This window comes from Nannospalax galili, unplaced genomic scaffold (assembly GCF_000622305.1).
Source record: "Nannospalax galili isolate Female #2095 unplaced genomic scaffold, S.galili_v1.0 scaffold476, whole genome shotgun sequence".
In the NCBI taxonomy this organism is placed as follows: domain Eukaryota; kingdom Metazoa; phylum Chordata; class Mammalia; order Rodentia; family Spalacidae; genus Nannospalax; species Nannospalax galili.
This window is the reverse complement of record NW_008338274.1, coordinates 1384660-1390285: the sequence shown is the minus strand read 5'-3', so window position 1 is coordinate 1390285 and position 5626 is coordinate 1384660.

Below are 5626 nucleotides of genomic sequence, written 5' to 3'. Positions count from 1 at the left end.
TATATAACAATTTGTAGCCCAAACTGAAACTGCCATCTGCTCACCTCCACCCTTTTGAGTGCTGGGTACCAGCATCACACATGTGACACTGTTCATGCCACTTGGTTCTTTTCTGCATTGTGGCTTCTGAGAAGTCAGCTGTGACTCCCCCTAGTTCCCCTGCAGGAAAAGTGCTCTTTCACCTCACCCTATTTTCCTCTTTGTCTTTGATGCCCTTCAGCTTATATACACTGTGTTTAATGTCAGCTTCTTAGAATTTAATCCCCTTGGTAAGATTTCTTGTGAGCTTCTTGGATGTGTAGTTTGGTACTTGTGGTGGTTTGAATGAAAATGTCCCCCATAGGCTCCAAGTATTTGGACATTTTGTCCCCAGATGATGACTCTGTTTTGGGAGGTTTTAGAAGGCGTGGCCATCCTAGAGGAAGCATGTTACTGGGGGTGGGCTTAGAGAGTTCTTAAACCTTGCCAGATCTCCAGTTTCTCTCTTGCTTCATGTGCCTGAGTGATGATGTGAGAGCTTAGCTTCTGCTGCTCCTGCTCCAGCCACCTCCAGCCACCAGGCCTCCCTGCCATGATGGACTGTAGTTCCCCTAGAACCCAAAGCTCAAATAAACTCTTCCTTCTATAAATTGTTTGGGTCAGTGTTTGTATCACAGCAACAGAAAGGTGACTAATACAGTACTTGTCATTAATTTTGGAAAATGTTCAGACATTGTTGTTTCAAGGAGTCTTTCTGCTGTGCTTCCTCTGTTTCTGTCCTCTTGTCCAATTGTGTGTCATACTTTTCATATTTGTTCCATAGTTTTTGGATGTTCTGTTTTTTTTCTTTTCTTTTCTTTGCATTTTACTGTGAATATTTTCTATTACTTATTTTCAAAGTCAGTTTCTTTCCTCACCTGCATCTAAGCCAATCAAAGACAACCTTCACTTCTGTTGCTATTTTGACTTCTAGAAATTCCATTTGACTCTCCCTTAGAGTTACTTACTGTCTGTTTTCACTCCTAGTATGTGTATTTTATCTACTTTTCCCATAGGTGAATTATATGTTAATTATAATTATTTTAAATTTTCTTCCTGATAACTACAATATCTGCATTATAGCTGAGTCTGGTTCTGCTTGTTGTTTAGTCTTCTGTCTATATTTGCTTGCTTTTGTGTAGCTATTTCCTCTGGGTTGAAGCACTGCCTCTTGGAAGAGAGGGATGTGGCTCACACAGCTTGCAAGAAAGTTACAAAGACCTCCCAAGAACTTGGGGTTACTATATGCAAGTTACACAGGGAAGTTTGATGGTGCAGCTTTTGTGATTCGCCACCTATGCTGGAGTGCCTTTCAAAGAAGCAGCTGCTCCTGTCACTCATGCTTCTGTAAGAAACCCACAGAAACTCATCCTTCACTGAGCTAGGCTTGGGTGCAATGATTTCTTTGGTCTGTTGTCAGTGCCCACGCTGGGTGACTCAGACCCCATGTAATCCCAGGAAAAGTCACACAGAACTTGCTTTTGGGAATAGCTTGCAAAGATGGCTATATTTTATCAGGTAAAAAGAATTGATGTAAACAGACATTTTGTATGAAAATTTAGCTTGCTCTGGCTTGTAGTTAGGTTATGGCTAATGTTCGTGGCATCCTGGATTCATTGCTGTTATTACTATTAGTGTAATTATGTGGTATGGGGGTGTATTAGTCAGGGCTCTCTAAAGAAACAGAACTAGTTGAATATATATATATATATATGGATTTATCAGATTAGCTCACAAGATAGAGTCTGAGCAGTCCAATGACTGCACCACACAGGAGAGGCTGAGACTCCAGTAGTTGCTCAGTCCACGAGGCCTCAGTTTACATTCCCAGTACTGCATAAGGGCTCCTCTTCCCACACCATTGCCAGGATATTTTGTCATTTCTTTTCTTTATGATAATCATTCTGACTCAAATCAATATTAATTTGCATTTCCCTGAAGGCTAAGGATATTGAAAATTTTTTGTTTGTTTGTTTGTTTTGAGACAGGCTCTCACTATGTAACACTGCCTGGCCTGGAACTCCCCATGGAGACCAGACTGACCTCCAAATCACAGAGATCTACTTCCTTGGCCTTCTTAGTGCTGGGATTAAAGGTACTACCACACACAGCCTGAAATTTTTTTCTGATATTTGTTGGCTATTTGTAGTTCTCCTTTGAAAACTATTATATTCACTTCATTAACCCATTTATTGATTAGATGGTTTTGGTTTGGGGGAGGGATGTTTAACCTTTGGAGCCCTCGATAGATTCTTGATGTCGATCATCCATCTGATGTACGTTAAGTTTTCTCTCATTTTGCAGGCTGTTCACTCTGCTGATTCTTTCCTTTGCTATGCAGAAGACTTTTAAATTCTTGTCATTCCATTTGCCAGTTATTGAAATTATTTCTTACACTACTGGACTCCTTTCTGGAAAGGCCTTGCCTATGCTTGCATCTTGAACGGTTTTTTTTTCTTCTAGCAGTTTCAGAATTTCAGGTCTTACATTATACGTTCTCTGATTCATTTTGAAAAAAAATGTGTACAGAGATAAAGTTCAACTTCCATTCTTTAATGCATGGATATCCAGGTTTTACCATTACCATTTGGTGAAGAGGCTGTCATTTTGCCAAGTTAGGTTTCTGACACTGTCATGGTTGTGTGGGTTTATTTCTGGGTCCTTTATTATCTGTGTATGATGTGTGTGTGTGTGTGTGTGTGTGTGTGTGTGTGTACAGGCATGCATGTATTATGGCATGTGTGTGGAGGTCAGATGTCAACTTTCAGGAGTTGGTTTTCTCCTTCCATCATGGGTTCTGAGGGTCAAACTCAGGTCAGCCAGCACTTTGATCTGCTGAGGCATTTCATCAGCCCAGGGTGCTCTATTCTATTTCATTGGCCTATACATCTGTTTTTGTGCTGTACCATGCTGTTTTTGTTACTGTGCCTTTGTGGTGTACTTTAACACAGGATGATGCTGCCTCCAGCACCACTCTTCCTGCATAAGATTGCTGTAGTTGTTTAGGATGTGTGTGCATTGCCACATGAATTGTAGGACTTTTTCTACTTCTGTGCAGTATGTCTTTGGAAACTTTACGGAGATTTCACTGAACCTGAAGGACAATTTGGGCAACATAGTCATTTTCATAATATTAATTCTGCCAATCCACAAGCATGGGGTCTTTTCATCTTTCAGCGTTTTCTTCAATCTCTTTTCAATGTCTTAATATTTTCATCATAGAATTATTTGCCTCTTATGGATGTGTGCCATATGCTTGTCTGGTGCTCACAGAGGTCAGAAGATGGTGATAGGGTCCCTGGAACTGCAGTTATATGAGCTGTTCCATTTGTCAATGGAACCAAACTCAGTTCCTCTGCAAGAGCAGCAAGCACTCTTACCACCACTATGGGAACTTTTAAGGTTGGACTAAACACATTTTGAACTTTATATGGTCATGAGCCTATGGGGTCTAGGGAGTGGAATGTGGTGGTTTGAATGAAAATGTCCCCAATAGGCTCCAAGTATTTGGACATTTTTGTCCCCAGTTGGTGGCGCTGTTTTGGGAGGTCTTAGAAGGTGTGGTTATGCTACAGAGGGCATGTCACCGAGGGTGGAGTTCTTAAGCCTCCCCAGATCTCAAGTCGCTCTCTTGCTTCCTGTGCCTACTTGAAGATGTGAGAGCTTAGCTTCCACTCCTACTCTAACCACCTCCAGCCACCATGCCTCCCTGCCATGATGGACTGTAATTCCCGTGAAACCATAAGCTCAAATAAACTCTTCCTTTTATAAGTTGCTTTGTTCAGTGTTTCTGTCACAGAACAGAAAAGTTACTAATTCAGGAGCATTCTACTCTTGAAGGTTCAATCTCCAGTAACACTCAGCAAAGAGAAAGTAAACTACTCAAACAGCAAAAATGTCAAACCATGCAAGATATAAAAATATCTTTAAAATCAATTAAAGCATGCTAATACATAACAAATGGTTATAAAAAAGGAAAATAGCAAAGACAGTGTAGCATGTGCTATGCAGTTAAAAATTATTTAGGGGGGCTGGAGAGATGGCTCAGCAGTCAAGATTACTGGCTGCTCTTACAAAGGAGGTGGGTTTGATTCCCAGCACTTACATGGCAGCTAATAACCATCCATAGCACTAGTTCCAGGGTATTCAAAACCCTCTTCTGACCTCCAGGGGCATCTCCATGGGCATTGCATGACATGGATGACTTATATACATGCAAGCAATACCCTCATACATATAAAATAAAAATAATAAATAAAAATTATTTGATGAAATAGTAATTTAATAAGATAAAGGAAGGACAGGGAAAGAGGAAACAGGATAGGCAGGATGAAATAACAGAAAGGAAAGGAAGAGTAAATTTATGAAGTCAAAGAAAAAGGAGTGAGAAACTTGAAAATGTTTAGAAAAAAAATTTAAAATATGGATGCCAGTACTTGGGTGGCAGAGGCAGGTGGATCTTTGTGAGATCAAGGTCAGCCTTGTCTGCACAGTGAGTTCCAGGTCAGTTGGGGCTACAGGGAGACCCTGTCTCAAAAAGACCACAAAAAATTATGGGAAAATTCTAATAATGAGAAAATTAACAGCCAATATTAGATAGACACAAGAAGAGGAATAAGAAGTAAATATTTTAAAAAATATTTATCATTTTTAAATTTTATGTGTATTATTTATGTGTATTGCCTGCATGTACATGAATGCACCTGTGTCATGCAATTCCATGAAGGTCAGAAGAGACCTTCGGATTCCCCTGGAACTGGAGTTAAGGATGGTTTGTTGCTGCCATGTGGGTGCTGGAAATCAAACCTAGGTCCTCAGTGCTCTTAACTGCTAAGCCATCTCTCCAGCCCCATAAAAGCATTTTTAAGTCAATAAGATAAAGTAAAATATTAATTAAAATATATTAGAGAGGAAAAAAATGGAAGAGAAAGAGTACATAATAAGGATAATGGCATAAAAAATTAAATATTTGAAGGATAATAAAATACAAGAATATAATTTTTTAAATGTTAATATTTTTTAAAAACCCTAAAAGTATAGTAAAAAGAAAAATGGGGACTGGAGAGGTGGTTCAGCAGTTAATTGTGCTTCTGCTCTTCCTCCAGAGGACCAGAATTCAGCTCCCAGCACCCATGTTGGGGAGTTCACAGCTGCCTATAACTCCAACTCCAAGGGATCCAACAGCCTCTTCTGGCCTCCATGGGTACAGACACTCACAAATAAAAATTAAAAAAAAAAATCTTTTTAAAGAAAAACGGGGAAGCAAAAGGTGATAAACAAACAAACAAACAAACAAAAAAGATGAAGTTTAGAACACTCCTGGTCCTGAAAATTGGAGACTTGTAGGTATATGCAGGGTAGATGTATTAGTCACTTTTCTGATGCTGTGATAGAAATACTGACCCAAGCAATTTATAGAAGGAAGAGTTTATTTGAGCTTACAGTTTCAGGGGAATTACAATCTGTCATGGTAAGGAGCACGGTGGCTGGAAGTGGCTGGAGCAGGAGCAGCAGAAGCTAAGCAGTCACATCATCACAGGCACAGGAAGCAAGAGAGCAACTGGAGATCTGACAAGGTTTAAGAACTCTCTAAGCCCACCCCCAGTGA